This window comes from Taeniopygia guttata, chromosome 3 (genome assembly GCF_048771995.1).
Source record: "Taeniopygia guttata chromosome 3, bTaeGut7.mat, whole genome shotgun sequence".
Classification (NCBI taxonomy): Eukaryota; Metazoa; Chordata; class Aves; order Passeriformes; family Estrildidae; genus Taeniopygia; species Taeniopygia guttata.
In genome coordinates this window covers 21,151,078-21,168,362 of record NC_133027.1, presented here as the reverse complement: position 1 = coordinate 21,168,362, position 17,285 = coordinate 21,151,078, and positions in this window count along the sequence as shown.

Here is a 17,285-nt window from a genome sequence, read left to right as displayed (position 1 = left end):
TATTGGGGCTGATTTAAAAACTGGCAGCTTAAATTGTGCTAGTGGTCACATTCCTTTATGGAGATTGGAACTGCTGGACTAGACCAGAACTAGTAGGGTGATTCCACTCCCATGGATGATCTGCAGCAAAAACTACAGAAAAACATGCCAGAAACCCCCGACTGCAAATATAAGGTGGTCTTCATTCTAATCCTTTTATATTAGACTTTAGATCTTGAAATGTAGGATGTTATGTTCTCTCCTTCTTTTTATAATCTTTATTTTAAATATAATGAACCAATTCTTCTCCTGTGAAGCATCAACTCCACTTTGTGGCCTATTCAAATGCAAAACTATGTCTTTCCTAAGATTCATACGGATCAATAGGGTTCAGAATCAGGACACGTTGCCTGTTTGTACAATTCTCAGTACAGGATGGCAGGCACCCATTCAAATCAAAGATTTCTGTGGGAGCTGTAGTTCATGCTGGATGTGCCTCTGCTGGAGGTGTTTTGATGCTTGTTCAGGAGTTATGTGTCCCTGCCAGGAATCTATACTGCTGAGGCAAGGGTTTCTACCCAATATGTTTTATAAAACTGAGGGGGCTTAACGCATCACTGTATTTTGCAGTGGGGTGAGCAAATAGGTCATAGCTGCAGTAAGGAAGAGGCAATGTTTATCCCTCTCTGACCCTGGAGAGAGCTCAGGGTGACTCGCACCGCCAGCTGAGAGCCAAAGTGACTAGGAGGGGTTTGCTTCTGCCCCACAGCCTGCAGTTATCTGTGGCAGAGGAACACAAGCGACAGCTTTTTGTTTACTGTAAGTATTATGGAGGGGGCCCAACAGCATGTGTCGCTTTCACCTCGAATCTTCATGTCAGTGAAAAAGCCCCACATCAGTGCCTTATGCATCTGTGTAAAATGTTAGTAGCACTTGTATGAGCAGAGCTCTGGAATATGTTTCAGCATTGCAGCCCATTAGTCAAGCAGGAAAATCACATAACCTTTACACTCCTGCTTCATATCCAACATCCAGGAAAAGTAGCATCACAGTCACAACTAGTGTCTGGAGTCAGTCTGTTTAATTAATGCCACTTTCCTCATCAGTATTTCTAATGCAAAGAAAATCCAACAAAAAACCCCTCAAAAAACTAAAGCAAAGTAAGGGGTCTTAGCAACTTCTGAAAGGCTTTCCTACCAAGACATGGATAAAGAGCAAGTCACAGGAGACCTATAGCCCTTAGGCACAACCCAGATTCAAAGAGATCAGCATGACACCTTGTGCTACTCAGCTCTTGTCACAGCTGCCTGCCAACTTTTTTCATGTGTTTACAAAGTACATTTTGCTTTGTGTAGACCTGAGTATGAAATTCTAAATTTTAATGCAGCTTGTATTTTTGATTATCAGCATTAGTTGCCAAAGAAACAACTTGGGCATTGCATAATCCTGTTTCTTTCAGCAACTAAGGTCAGACAGGATATGATTAGAATCACAGATCAAACTTAGTACACAGAAAGAATTGAACTGGGTACTTTCACTCTATGAACAGGGGTTTCTGTCACAGAGATATTTTGTTCAAAATAATTTATACCTCATTCCTCATGACACATGGCAAATATCAAGATAATCCAAGTAAATGCCTGGAGTTTAGAGGACGTACAACAGCTATACAATATAAGTACAGCAGAAATATTGCTATAGCAGTCTAAATCTGACAGTATATTTACAGGCATCTCTCTTTGTCATGGTTAAATAAGAGGCATAAACTTTTCAAAAAGCAGCATCCTCACAATGTTTATTTGCCCTGTTTAAAGTAGGGGTACTAAAGAGAGACAAGAGAGTTAAGAAAGAATATATTATTACATAACATATACTAAAGACAAGAAATAGGTGATATTCCTGTGGAACTATATATATATTGCATTGTTACAAGAGTAAGTGCTCTTCTAGAAACTTATGCTGGTACTTGACTTCACCAGAGACAATTCTTGCCTGCTTCAAATAGTAGCATACATTATAGTCCTAGTTTTCTTTATACTCACATAAACTGCAGCATTCTTCTGAGACACTGAAATGTAGAAGGACCTGGGACACTTGAGTTTTTTTGTACTATTGAACTGGCTGCATTTGTTCAAGTCTGACATTATAAAAAATGTTAGTAAAAAGAGAGTTCTTGCTTTGAATGACCTCTATCCAGGTACAGAATAAGAAGCTGCTTGATAATCCTGGTGCTGTTTGGAACAAAAGCATTATAGAATCAGATCTTTATGATCAGATACTCTTAGATTTTTTTTTTTTTTAAATTTCTGCTGATTGAAGACTTTACTGGGTCTTTTTTCTACTTTTTTTTAAACAAATATGGTAGACACTTAAATGGATAATGTTGCTCAAAATCCTGGATTTATGGTCAGTGCACTCTCTATTAGGCTACTTAAGGTAAAATTCAAGGCAGAATACAAACCTGTCCAGCCAAATTTAGATGTTCTCTGTTTCTCTGCTCCAAATGATAGGCAAAGCTGGGTGTGAAGCAAATAAATTATTGATTCTAGTCAGAAGAATTAACTTTTCTCCAAATGCAGGGAAAGAGAATTCTTATCAGAAGGATAAGGAACTTACACTGGTTCTAGTATCCAACCTAGAAAAGCTCTCAGTGTTTTCATGGCAAGCACAAACATTGCACAGTACCATCCAAAGTATTTGTCACTGGTTCACTCACAATCCTAAGAGCAGAAGTTTTCTGACTATAGCTGAGATACAAGTTAAGTCTTTCATTGGCATCACATTCATTTAGAAAAATCATGATTATTATTGAATAATCAGAATCAGAGCAAGAGCTCTTATTCTTGTTGTTCTACCTTCTCAATTGCAGGAACAATTTATGACTTGTTTAATATTACCCTTATTTGATTAAACTGCAGCCTTTCTTGACCTAATGGCATTTAAGGCACCAACTTAGAATATTGAATATCAGTGGCTATGCTGGATGTGATTTGAGACTTCTGTAAATATTAGACATAAGTTTCTATTTTATTTAGGTGCACAATGAAATAGCCATGACATGGAAATTTTTTCATCCTGTTTGAAATGTCATTGCTTGAAGTACAAGGTGGCCTTAAACATGATGATTTAAAAATGATGAAAAAACCATTTGCCTTTATGAATGTTTAAGGGACAGAGTAGAATTTAAAAGAAAAATATTTGTATAAAAATAAAAATTTTTAACACTAAAGTAAAACATTTATTAATAACACTAGAGTAAAACATTTATTAAACTGCAAGTTGAGAGTAGACTACTGTTAAAAATTTCCTCATGGGTTATATTTTCAGACAGGTTTCTCATTCCAGTACTCACCATTTCCTTCCATTATTAGCATTTTCGATTAGAACTGCCAGTTCAGAGATGATTTTGTCTAAACTTCTGAAATAAAAAAAAATTGTACTTTTCCAACTCTGTCATCAGCTAAAATCTTTTTCTACAAAAAGAATGGACTCAGTTTATCATGGTTTGTCACAGAAAACAGGCAAGACAATGCATAGAGACCAATGAGAGAGTTTATAATGAGAGGAATTGTAAATCAGGATACTGAGAAATACAAGGCACTCAGAGGCTTCCAGGTACATGAGCTATTTTGAAAGCTGAGCTCCTGCCTGCCACCCTCAAACCCTGGTTCCCAAGTATTTAAAGTGTTTGGAGTACTTGTTTATTTCTCCTGACACTCATTTTATCATCACTGCCTCACTCTTTTTCCTTTCCAGTGTTCAAAATAAACTCAGCGATACAAATCATTGTAACAAAGTTATTCATGAAGCAAAATAATTGACAATCCAATACTTTGGGCATAATTTTCCATTTATTTCAACAGTTTATGTTCAGTGTCAGAATAGTTTGGGAAAAGGGGATGCACAATACAGCCTTGATTGTAGGAAATGTATCCATAGCCAAGAGATGGAATTGTATTTATCTAAGCTGTTATATGGATTTTTGTGTCTCCAAAGAAATGATGAATGATTCAAGAAAGCATGACATGCAACAATTCAAAATACTGTCGTGCATTTAAAGTTGAAAATAGTACTAAAATAAAATATCACCTCCCTCATTGTTCCTCATTCTTCATACATGTTTAAGCCAAAATAAAATTGCTTTTAGATATTTTTCAGGAGGATTTTTGTGATGAACTGTTGCTTCAGAAGAAGGGCAATAAATGGCAAATTCTCCCAACCCCAGACACTCATGGGAGTACCTTGATATTATTTAATAGATCCTCTCAATTCCACTAACATTAAAAGGAGCATGGTATTCCCCCTCCACATCTCTCCCTGACAATTGTCCCCTTTTTTCCCATAATGCCTATGGGATAGAGCCTGGTACTTACTTTCCTGTTATTTTCTTCACAATTAGAATTTAATTTTTTTCTGCACTGATCTGTTCAAATGTCTAAACACAAATGGAGATCCTCCTACTATTTTTAATTCAGATACAGAAAGAGAATCTGGTGGCAATTATATTTTCAACAGTGAGTATGTAACTTTAATAAGAGAGTTTTTGGTTTTTTTTCTTTCAAAACTGCAAAAATATAGTATCTGAGGATGCAGTATGAAAGTACTTTTTAATATGTAAATAACTGATAAAAGTTTATGGAAAGCTCCATTGTGTTAACACACACAACCAGGAACCATTGTTTATAAGTTCACTTTTCATTAAAAACTGTCAAGGCAAATTTGTTTTTATCAGACAAAGCAGTTTTTTTTCTTTTTCTTTTTTTCTTTTTTTTTTTTTTGTGTGCGGCTATTTTTTGCTCTTTTTCTGATAGTATTAAATGTAAAGACAGGTTTTGTGTTTAATTGTAAATTATCTGTGTTATGCAAATGAAAAGGACAACTTAAAAGCATAGAAAACTGCAGGTAGATAAGTTCTTACTTATTTTCCTAGACATTTTGCAACTTCACTGTAACTCTCGAATTCTTTCAGTTTGTGACACAGAATCTGCACCTGTTAGAAACAAACTAATTTCATGCTGCAGTGTTTTGTTATGGTTTTTCTCTCCAGTGGAAGTGCCTGTGTTTATTTGATACACTGTTGGGAGAGTATGAAGGGATGCAGCTGCATTTGTATTCTGAAGGTTTGTTTAGGTACAGTTTCCAACGCTAATGATTGATACCTCTGGAGGAGTTGAAAATGATGACAGTCCACCCCAGGTACCTCACAACTTCTACTTTTTGAGGCACTTTCGTGCGAAGTTCCTCCTAGATCTCTGTAATGTTTTGTATTGATCAGCCTTCAGTCATCCATTCAGTGAATCAAAATAAAAATGGGCTGCAGCTGTGGAAACTTGCCTATATTTGGAAAATATTAAAGAGATTTTTTTTCTGTCCTTTGAGTCATGTAACTGTAATGACCTCTGAAGGAACCATTACTGCCTCCACAGTAGTGGCTTCTTTTGATTTGCTGCAATTTTTTGGATGGTGTCTTCAGGCAGAAAAAATGCATCAACTGATTTGATACTACACTTAGTATCTGCTATAGAAGGTAGATGGGGAGTTTTGACTCTAGAAATTACAGGAGAGAGCATTTATTTATTTGACTGTAGTAACAAAGGGGTAATATCACATCAGGCTTCCCTGACTTTCCCAGTTTCTCTAAAACCTATTAAATGTCTGATGGTTTGTTAAATCCACACATTGGGATGAAAGTCTGCCACATTTTATTTTTCTTATTACAACACATGGTTAAAAGCTCTGAAATCCCTCACTAAAAGCAAGTACAAAAGTAAAAGAAACAGGAATAATTGAAAAAGTGCTGGAAGCAGTGCTTTAAAAAAACCTAACACACAAAACAGTAAACAGCAGGGACTAGAACAAATAGTCCTGTGGTAACAGAAGAAATTATAATGACTTCCAGGGAATAGAAAACTCTAGGATGTATTTAGAATTTAATAATGCAGTTGTATTAACTGGGCCTTTATAAAGTATATGTTCATGCACTTCTGCAGAACTGAAATATATTCAATCCTATGTCTTTGTTTTAATGGTTTTATTAAAAAAATCCGTTGAAGTCAGTGCAATCAAAAAAGCATTTTAAAGCAGTAGGTTCTCCATCCAACTTCAGCTGGTTTTGCAGCAGAAATTTTGCTTAATTTCCTCTTTTACGCTGAAGGAAATATTTGATTTATTCTATTCATGTCCTACCAATTGAGTCCAAACAGAATCTGTGAAGAGCAGTGACATATTCTGTGTATATGTAATGTGATGAGTCTGGCAAACCTCCCCCTTCAAATAATTGTCATATTAAGTATTTAGAAAGATAAACTTTCCCCTTTTGCTTTTAGCAAAAGTTTGTAATTTCATAACATGTAGCCAGCATGAACAGAAAAGACCATGTTAGGAAGTTTTGACTAAAAAGGTTATGCTTCCATGGATGCCTCTATCAAAAAAAAAAAAAAAAAAAAAAAAAAAGCTGTTAGAAATATTCTTTAAACCCTTTCCTTATTGCCTTTAGTCATAAAATATCCCAAGATGGCAGACCATTCTTCATACCTGTACTCCTCAAAATCATTGTTTCTGTTTCAAATCACTGATGCTTTCAAACTTGCTTTCAAAATCATCATATCTCTATCTTTTGCTTTTGTGGTAATATTATGCATTATATTTTTGTTTGTTCCTCTCCTCCTTCTACTCTGTGACTACAAAAAAATCAGTAGTAATGCAGATAAAATATGTTCCATACCAAAGTTTTCAGTTAAATGGAGTGTGTCTGCAAGGAAAAAATGGCACATTGTTCATTAAAAGAATCTACCAGTATTGTCCCATTCAATTGCTAAATTATTCTTTTGATCTTTAACTTCCTAATTAACACAGTGCATTATATTTTATAGGTTAAAATTTTTCAATTGCCATATTTTAAACACAAAGAAGCAGCTCACTTAAATATATTGATAGATGTAAACATTTTCTGGGAGATTCTAGTTGTAATTTTTCTTCTGTGTAGTTAATGAGAGTTTTCTAATTTTACTTGAAATAAAATATGCTAGAATGTCACAGCAGATAGGTGGAAAACTTCAGGAAACTTCCAAAGCAAAGACTTTCCGCAGAAAGCCTTCATTACTAATTACTTTTTTCCTGTGTTCCAAGCATTTTCTCCTGTTGATTCAATATTTTATAGTCATATAAATACTTGAAAAAGAAAAAGTAGAAGTAACCAGCCCCTGAATTCTAAGGTTATGAAAAAATGTTACCACTTCAAACCAAATTATTAAAAATTATTTCAGGGGCTTAGTTGCAATAGTCTTGATAAGATATAATATGTTTGGTTCCCCTTTTTGTGTCTTGTTTCCAACTTTCTACTTCTTAATCCCTTAGACAAATGCTACTGGCCAGATGAATAAATGACTATAAAAGGCTTTGACCTCACTTGGTTCTGCAATCCTTATGGTTAAACTACTATTACATGTATTTTTATGAAAATACATATTTAATTTTTAATATTGAAATCCCAAGATGAATTCCCAAAACATTATGAATAAGGAACTATGTTCAGGCGCTGCTTCATACAAGTGGACAATATATGAAAAGGTTTTAGCTATGCAGAGGTCTGTTTCCTTAAATTTTCTTGCTGTTGTTCAAACTTTTCATATTAGGGAAAGAAGAAATGAAGACTGAATAAGAAATGTCCTCCAAAACTGGGTATTTTAATTCTGATTAGAGGTTGACATATCTGACTGTCTTCTTCCAGTTTAGATACTACAGGATGAGAGGCTGATATACAGTAAACAGTGTGTTTCTTAAACATAAATCTCAAAACAAAGAATAAAAATTTCTTTGCAAAGTGTTTACAGTTCACCCATAGATCTAAATTTGTATGAAAGAAATAAAGTGGTAAATCCTGGTTTTGTTAATTTTAATGGAAACCATATTAAACCCACAATCTTGTCACTTTGGTACAGTTTAAACTTGGCTAAATGTTACCAGGTGCTTCTTGAAAAAGTTTAAGTAATTTACGGTTGATAAAGATGAAATTACCTTTCATTTATATTCAATCTTCTTCTCATCTCCAGATTTCTAGAAAGTCCTTAGGTAACCTATTCATAAAGTATTCAACACAAAAACTCTCCTAAGTAGAAAAAAAACATTTGCATCTAACAGTAGATATGGAATTGTTGTAAAAGTACACAAAATTCTTCTGCATTCTGGGTAGTCTTGCAAGAGGTTGCTGGAGGTAAAAGCCCAGGATGTTCTTTGCTGACCCTCACATGCTGTTGCTGCATGGCCAGGCAGGGCAGCCCTGCTGTAGGGGCAGACAGAGACTTTGTGCACAGCCCCAGCTGTGGGAGTGAGCATGAGAACACGTGTGCCCTTAGCCACAACAGCAGATTTTGAGTCAAACACTCTCTGACGTGATGCTCATCATAGAATGGGATGAAAACATGTGATATTGATAGAAAGGTCTTTTTAATGACCTAATTTTCTTAATCTAAATCTGGTACAAAATGAGTAAAATATATCCTTATGTGCTCTTAGTTATAGAAGTTATTTCCCTCTCTTCAAAAGTTCACAATACAAAGTAATTTCCCAGTGAAAAAATCTGAGGAGTAGCACTTCTCTTTCAAGCCCTACAAAATTTAAGGCCCGAACATCTTAGCTGTTTGAAATGTCTCTCCATCTTTTTTCTTCCAAAATAAATTATACCAATTTCCTTTCAAGATATAAAAAAATAAAATATTTTTACTTCGTGTGGAGATTTTTGAAGAGTTTGTTTGCTATATTACGAAAAACCAACAGAGTCAGTTCAAGACTTCCCAGAAGCAGGGCTGCATGGAAATCTTCTGCCCAGAGAAGAATAACACAAAATAAAATCAGTCCAGAGCATTCTATTAGGCAGATGAGGAGTCAGGGACGGGGAGTCAGGGGTCAGTGGGAGAGATCCTGTGGGATGGATCACTCTAATGTCAAGGGGTTTAGCATGGGACAGAGGTGGAGAGTCAAAGTTTCGAGGCAACTGATAGTGGCCAGTGGAGTCTTTCCTTTCACAGAGTGTTGTCCAAAAGTGGGGTGAATCAGGCTTTTCTGGAGAAGAAAGAAGAGACAGAGTAAGGTCACAACAGGTGTCTACTACTTGCTGCAGTCTGTGTGAGACAGGCAAGAGCAAGTCCATCACAGGTCATCGTCTGTGTCTTCCTGGTCTTGTCTGCAACAGCACTGCTTTGGAAAAGCTCTGCTTTCTCTATATCCCAGGCTTTGCCTGCTTCCACCTCTGAGTGCAGAAAAAGCCCCAAAACACAATACAGTGATATAGTCTCTGTTAATAGCTCCTAGTATAGTCTCTGTTAATCACGTCAATATGGATGATTTGAAATTAAAAAAAAAAAATATATTGTAAATCAAGAAACACAGTTTCTTCAGATTGAAGATAAGAGTAATATGGTCATTGTGCTTATAATATCCCCAGCCTTTACTCATGCATCTTCTGTCCCTACAAATGATACTTATGTGTTTTAGTAGAAAAGCAAATCCCAAAGATTAAATTCCCAGATTACTGCTCTCATTTGGAGTTAATACAAATTAATTTCAGCTATTAATTTTGCAGAAGAGTTAGTTTTATGTTACTTATCCACTTACTTGCCATGAGAAATTGGAGAAAGACCCCTTTTAAAACTGCAGAGATCTGTATATGTGACATTTGGCAACAGCCTGCTTGCAGGAGCTTTTTCAAACAGTCAGCATTCTAACAGACTCTCTGAGCTTAATCACATACTGTCTATTTTTTCCTTGATTTCATTATGCTTTATATCAGTGAGACAGAATTTTAGCATATTGCTACACCAAGCACATTCAAAGTATATCATCTATCAAATTAAGAAAACCATAATTAATTGAGGCAAGAGAGTTTTGTTGAGTAAGTTTAAGTAGGTATAATGTCTATATAGATATAAGCAATTTTCCCCATGTTTTTTAAGAGATTAAGTTTTCAGAGAAATTAATTTAATATGATGGATGGATTCCATGTTTCAAAAAGTAAATTGGGCATTTCTAAAGTCAAAAATGGACAACATCCACTGAGAAAAAAAAGGGGATTGTATCTCTTTGCTTCCAGATCATAATTTGGTAAATCTCTATTGCTTTTGATTCCTCTGTCTCTTTACTTACTTTGTGTGACAGCCAAGTGCCTCTTTATGTTGCTGCCCCAAGAAACAAAAAGAGCATGGTACCACTGTGTGAGAGTCTGTGTACTCAATATGTTCCTCTCTGAGTGAACTCCTCAGCAATTAAACCATCCCTTTAATCAGTGTATAAAAAGTTCTGTTTTTAAATAGACGTCAGTATGAAACACATTGTATTTCTTTTCCCTACAAACCATCTGGAATACAACAGAAGTTTTTGCAGCTGCCTCTCCTAGTTTCTTTGAGAAAGAGAAGATATTCTGCCACAAATATATAACTTATTTTAAATAAAATCAAGCTGGCTGAGACTGGTGCCACCTTTTTAAAAACTTTTAAAATGTTGGAACATGTCAAGATATTTGTTTACAGTAGGGTTACTTATTTTGCTCCAAATTTTACTTTCCCTCACCCTGTTGTGGTTAGAGAGAGAAAAAAAAATCTAAACTATAAAGATATTTCTGCATAAAATTATTCTTTATTCCCAAAATATGTGTTCAGAGCCTTTACTCCCTTAGAAATATTTCATGCAAAAATAATAAAAACAATTATTGTCCCATTTATAAAAAAAAACTCTGTACCAAAATTTAGTGTTCTTGTCATTAGCTCAGCTTGGGAATAGTTCAGGTGGCAAGTCCTTGTTTCTTTCCAGTCCTTCCTTAAAAAAATCTATGGAGTTATGTCAGCACAGAACTGAAGTGAGACAGCAGTAAATTAGACCCAGCGGAAATGGATGTTTAGACGTCTGAGCTAAAGATCACAGGGAAAGGAACACTGAGCAGACATTGAATTCACCAAAGAAAGAACAAAATAAAACCTCCTAAGTCAGATCACACGACTGTGGGACTTCACTAATTGCTCATAACAAGTGTACAAAGGAAGCACTTGAAAGGAACTTCTTTGTATCAAATATTCTCACAGTAGCTTATAAAGAAAATGGAGCAGAGGATCACCGACACTATGTCATGAATATTGTCTTTCAAGATCATAAGTTTGATAAATTCCTTTTTTGTCCCTGCTCTTCCCTGAAATTGTTTTTCTCTTGCACAAAGTGATTTTCTCTTGGCTGAAACTTTTTTACACAGACTTGATACTTAGGAGGAAAGGGAAATTGCATGTTGTGAACAGCTAAGAGAATGCCTGTCTGTTAATTTTAAGAAGTATTCATAAAAAATTGAACTAACATATCTGGCAAGATGATTTCACACAAAATAAAGAAATTATGCAACAGTCTTTTTTATTTTTAATAGTAAAAATGTTTTGGTGTAAAATCTTTTGTGGGTTTCCTTTCTTTCCTTGTTTTTCCTTAATTTTTGCTCCTCTGGCCCTTGTTTTTCTTTCTCAACCTCCTGTGAGAGCAGCTGGAATAGTCGTTACAGAGCAGCATGGAATGTGTGATATGAAAAATCACTTCTGTTCTCTAGCATGCCATGCCACTTATAAGGATGCCATATCAATTTTCTGATGTTCTAAGTCACCAAAAAAAAAAGTCTGTTCATTATCTTCTGCACTTCATGTATGTTTCTCTTGCAGGCTGGTGAGCTGAACAACTCTCTGAGCTGTACTGACTCGGTGAATTAGCTCTCAGTGACAGTAATTGATACTTACAATTATGGTGTATTTTGGTACCTGTATCAGCCATGTACATTTAGCCTCACAATGAATTGCACTGAAGATGTTTATGAAGTTCTTGGTATTAGCCAAAAAAATCCTGAACAGGATTCAGAACTTCTTGGTTCATAGACTTGATTTGTATCATGTTGACAAAGCAGATCTTAGCAAAACTCTCTCTGCTGGTGTCTACAACACAGTAGGCAAACATGTAAATTGGGGTTTGGGCCAGGTCCCAGACCTTATGACCAAGCAATTATGATCAAAGACATAGCACTGTGAAGAAAGAGATCTTTATCACTCTCTGCGGCAATTCAGTGGGATCTAACATCAAATTTGGAGCAACATGTCTTTCTAACTCTAAATGAATCTTACTGAGCATAGTGTAGTCAAGACATAAGAAAGAATTTAACCAGAAGTCATACAAGTAAAAGAAAAACTGAAAAAAAAAAATAGCAGGTCAAGGCTATGATAAAAAAGTGTTCTGACACATAAAGTTCTAAGACACTGAGTCAGAAAAAAACCAACAAAACCACAGAGAATCTGCAGAGGCTGCAGTTCTGCAGTATCATGGCACAGCCTTTTCTGAAAAGAAGCAGAGGGTAATCCTTCCCCATCTGATTGACAGCTCTCTGGACAGCAAATCGTCATCCATCATCTTACCAGAAGTGGTCAGTATATTAATGCTTAGCCTTGCAGCTCTTTAGCCATAACTATTTCTCTGTGTTTTGTCTAACATTCAGTTGCTTTGTTGTGTATATATTCTTATGCAGTGTCTCTGCTTATGACAGAAGAGGCTAAAGCATAGGTAATGGAAGGGCAGCGTTATAGCTGGATTTACAAGGAAGATGCTTAAATGCCAGCTAATATGCAAAACAATTATTTTATAGCTTCACTGGGCAGCTCTATTAGTACCGGTCCAATGGCAATGTCATAATTTTACTTAAAAATGTTATTAAATTAATTCCAAAAAGAGATGAATTCATTAATATATTGTGAGAACTTAGTGAAAGGTCCCACATCTTTGCCAATTACAAAAACTTCAGCAACACTGCTACTAATAGTATCAATTGAATTTTCACAGTAAATAAGGTTCTGTTTTCCAACAGATGGCCAAAGTGCTAAGAAAACATTTATGATCATAGTGACAGCATCATGTTGATAGTGTCCTAATAAAGCACGTTCCTGTCCACAATGTCTGGTTTTCTTAGACCATTTGGTGGATATTGCCAGTCAGATCATCACTTAGTAAGCAGCACAGTATCCTTAACTGCCTCGTGCTTGCAGAACAGATAGTAAATTCTCATTAAAATGCTAAATGACATGTTATTCCCCATGACAGTTGCAAAATAAAATAACTGAAAAGCAAACTTTTTATTGCATCTTTCAAGCACAAAATCATAGTAAATGAAGGGTCTCAAAGAGGCACTATGGAATTCCCCAACAAAATACTTCTTTTCTGTCAAAGATAGCTTTTGTGGTGGGTTTAATGGAAATGGCAGATCCATCAATTCACTATTATATGTATGGACTTCACAAGGTGGAGTAAAATATTTTCATAATAAACCTTCTTAGCACACAGTTAAAGGAAGCTCAAGAAAAGTTTTCTGTCCTGGAAGATGAGCGATGTACAGGGAGGAGATTCAAGCTAGGAACGAGTATATGAGGGGGTAGAACGGAAGGGTGGGAACAGTCAGAGTTATCACATATTTTTTCCCAAGTAACTGGTAATGAAGCTCTGCTTTTCTGGAGATGGCTGAGCATGTGCCTTCCAATGGGAAGCAGTGAATTAATTTCTTCTTTTACTTCACTTACGAGCATGACTTTTGCTTTGCTTATTCGATTGTTTTTATCTCAACACATGTGTATTCTCACTCCTCTGATTCTCTCCCCTGTCCTGCCACAGGGGTGGGTGAGTGAGTGAGTGAGTGAGTGAGTGAGTGAGTGAGTGAGTGACTGACTGACTGACTGACTGACTGACTGACTGACACTCTGTAGGGCTGAGTTGCCAGCTGGGGTTAAACCATGAAAGTCCTTTAAACTCCACTGGCGTTAGTGAACATAGTCAAATATTATTAGGGAGCAAGACAAATTCCCAGCACAAACATTCAACAGTTTATGCAGTTATCCATCTTCCATCTCAGGTGGAATATCAACTCTAGTCCAGTGGGCAGCAAACTGCAGTATCATCTACACTGCTGAAGACTTTTGAGACCATGAAACAGATGTTACAGTGCAAGGATAAATATTGCTGACATTTTTTCCAAAATAAACAAATCTGGAGGTTAGGATCTAATCACAAGTGATTGCAGATTTTCACTGTTGCATGTTAAATGGAAGTTCACAGTAGCTGAGGGATGCACACATCATCCACTTTCTCAAGCTGAAATCTGTTCCATCACAGTATGATAATGATTGGGATATATAATTTCTGTCAGATTTTTGCTGCCATAGATCTCTGCAACCTTTTGAAGCAGAAGGTGATCTACCGAAAGTTAGTGTTAAGGCATGATCCATGTGTTTTCTAAAGCAGTGAAGAAACAAGGAATATGAACAGAGGAAAAGCAAGATCTGTGAATGTCAGTCAGTGGAGGACTTTGGCCCCTTGACTCTACTATTACTACCTGTCAGTATTTTTGGGAGGAAGCTTCACTTCTTTCAGCTATCCATATGACCTTGCAGACTGTTCAATTATATCACAGAGGCAGTGCCAGGTCTGTTTTCTCACATGGTTACTCTGGTATGACATTTGTGAGGAAACCTCCTTCTCACATTTAGGCATGATGCTACGCAGCCCTACTTTACTGTAGGCATTGTCATGTTTGACCTACAGAGAGTCTAAGATGACCTAAAAGACACAGAGTGGTCCCTGTTAAAAAAAGTCTTCCTGGTGCAGGCTGCACCCCTCATTGCTGGCTCCTTTGTCTACAGAATTAAGCATCTAAACCTGCCCCTCAGCGTGATGCAGTGATCCTGTGCATGTCTCTCCCAGGCACAGGCACTAGGAATGCAGTGTAGAAATCTCTGACATCAACAAACTCTGCCAGTCTGGCAGCATCCCCTCTCACTGCCTCTCTTGATGATGAAACCGTGCAGAAGGGAGCAAAAAACTGGTGTAGCTTCTGAGCCACTATATCAGCATGTCTGGAATTAAAATGTGCACTGTGTGGTTGTCACCATGATTGTAATACTTGAACAAATGAACAGGTTCACATCAAGCCTTCCAGCCAGTTCCATGTGATTTATTTTTCTGCCCTTAATGATGTTAAAATATTTAGCACAATATGATCCCAAGCAGTTCTGAGACAGTGGTCCTCTGGGGCTGAGCTACACTGGTCCAAGCATCTGATGCTTATCTCAGAAAAATGATTGCTCAGAGCCATTTTCTTATTTTAAAATGTGTGAACAGCTGAGAGGTCAGCAAATGAATTGTTAAAGAGATATGCTAAAAGCAGCTCTTCAGCTGTGTGGCATTAGCTGTAGAGCATGGGACACTGCAGCTGAGATGATCTGCTCCTCCAGAGAGCATGAACTGGTCCTGTCAAAGTCAGAGCTGGCTGCCATCGTGCAGCACAGAACACACGAGCCAGGCAGGAGGCTCCCTCTCAGGCAAGGAGCTATTTTGATAACAGTACCAGTCACATGTCTCACCAAATTATCCATAAAGGAGAATCCTCATGTGATTAACTGGTGGAAGACTAGCAATAGTTTTTCTGCATTATAAATGTATAATTCTAGAAAAATATTTTCATAGAAGAGCAAATTATTTTTGGATCATTCCAGAACAATATTTTCAATAATCTTTGGATTTCCAGGCATTAGTCTTTCACAGATAATTTCTGTTCAATGACGGAAATAGTATAAGTGTTCTGTTAAGAAAAAAAAGAAAATCAGATTCTTATCCAATGATGCCCATTATTTCCTGGCCCAAGAACAGCAATAGTGATTAAATAAGCTTTGTACCATATTATAGTTTGTGTTTTCTTCCTCAGCCTGTTTTAACTTTTTAATCCCCTGAGGTAGCAGAATTAGTCCCTTGGGCAGCACATTGCACACAAAGCTTGGTTCAAGTCTAATCCAAGATGATAATGCTCAACAATAAATGGTTTAGGATTTTCTTGGTAGCTTGCATTAAACCTGCAGTTTCTGGCTCAGCACTTGGAACAGTGTTTGAAGAATCAAACATTCCCGGCTGCCAGACTTGGCATAGCTTTGTCCAGCTCTCCTAACCTTTCTGCTCTATGGAAGAACAATATTAGATTAATGCCTGCTTAGGAGGAATGCTTGAGTTGTGTTGGGTTTTTTTTGGCACATATTTATAATGCATTTTGGAAACAAAACCTGGCTTATTGAGGGTAAATATTAATGGTGTTGCAGCAGTCATGCTATTTACAGCACAGAAAACTCAAACATATTTCAGAAGAGACTCAAATGCTGCACCAAAGTAGATATCAAGGGCTTAGTCTCAGTGGTAGCAAGTTCCTGTGCAAACATCTAAAATTATATCCATATGATCTTTTGTACATTTGCATTGCTTGTTACATCATATATTTGAAAATGACTATGCAAAGTAATTTTTTCATTCTCTCTGACTTGGTTTTGTTTAAATAAATGTATAGTGTTGAAGAGAGGGGAGACACCATGTAGAATAAATCAAAATTTATCAAAGTAAATGTCTTTCAGAGGAAGAGTTCATAGCTCTGAATTCCCAGCTCAGCGTTGTAATAAAACCAGATGTATCATGCAAAGATGATAATACTTATAAACTTTAAAAATCTCAATAAAGAGGACAGGTTGCCTGTGCATACATGTGTCCAAATAATCTAATTTCAATTAGGAGGAAAGGTTGCCTGAGCATGCATGTGTCCCACTGATCACCTGGTCTTGATCTGACACAGGAGAGGATTGCCAGCATGTACCACATTAATGTTCCAGGTTAAAAAAAACAGAAACACATAAAAAATTCTAGGGAGAATGATGCTGCATATTCTGATGAAACTTTTCATGTGTTTCTGTTTCAACAATGAAGATTTAATAAAATAAGCTGATCAGTTATATATTATTGCTTATATAACTAAAATACTAAATAAATTTTTGTTTCAGTTTGGGTTTTTTTGGTTGGTTGTATTTGGGATTTTTTTGTAAAAAAGATGATTAGGAATTTTTAGTATTTTCATATCATTGCATCAATTTCCCAAGAGAAAATACTTAAGAAGCAAAAATGTTGTAAATATCAAACAAAAAATTCATACTATTTATATATATATACTACTCAAGAGATTAAAATAGATTATATTTACAGGAAAGTGAAGATAAATTCTCATTTGGTTAAAAACATAATTCCATGTAGACAGTGTTTTCCAGTGATTATTCTTGAAATTTGCAATAATATATGGGTAACTATAGATGTGATATAATGTTTCCACAGACATTATAGGAGATGTAATGCATCAACTGCCAACCACAGCCCTTATTTACAACTTGTTGAAGTAATAAATTACTGTTTTACTCTGACAAAGATTTGTGCTCTCATTGCACATTGTT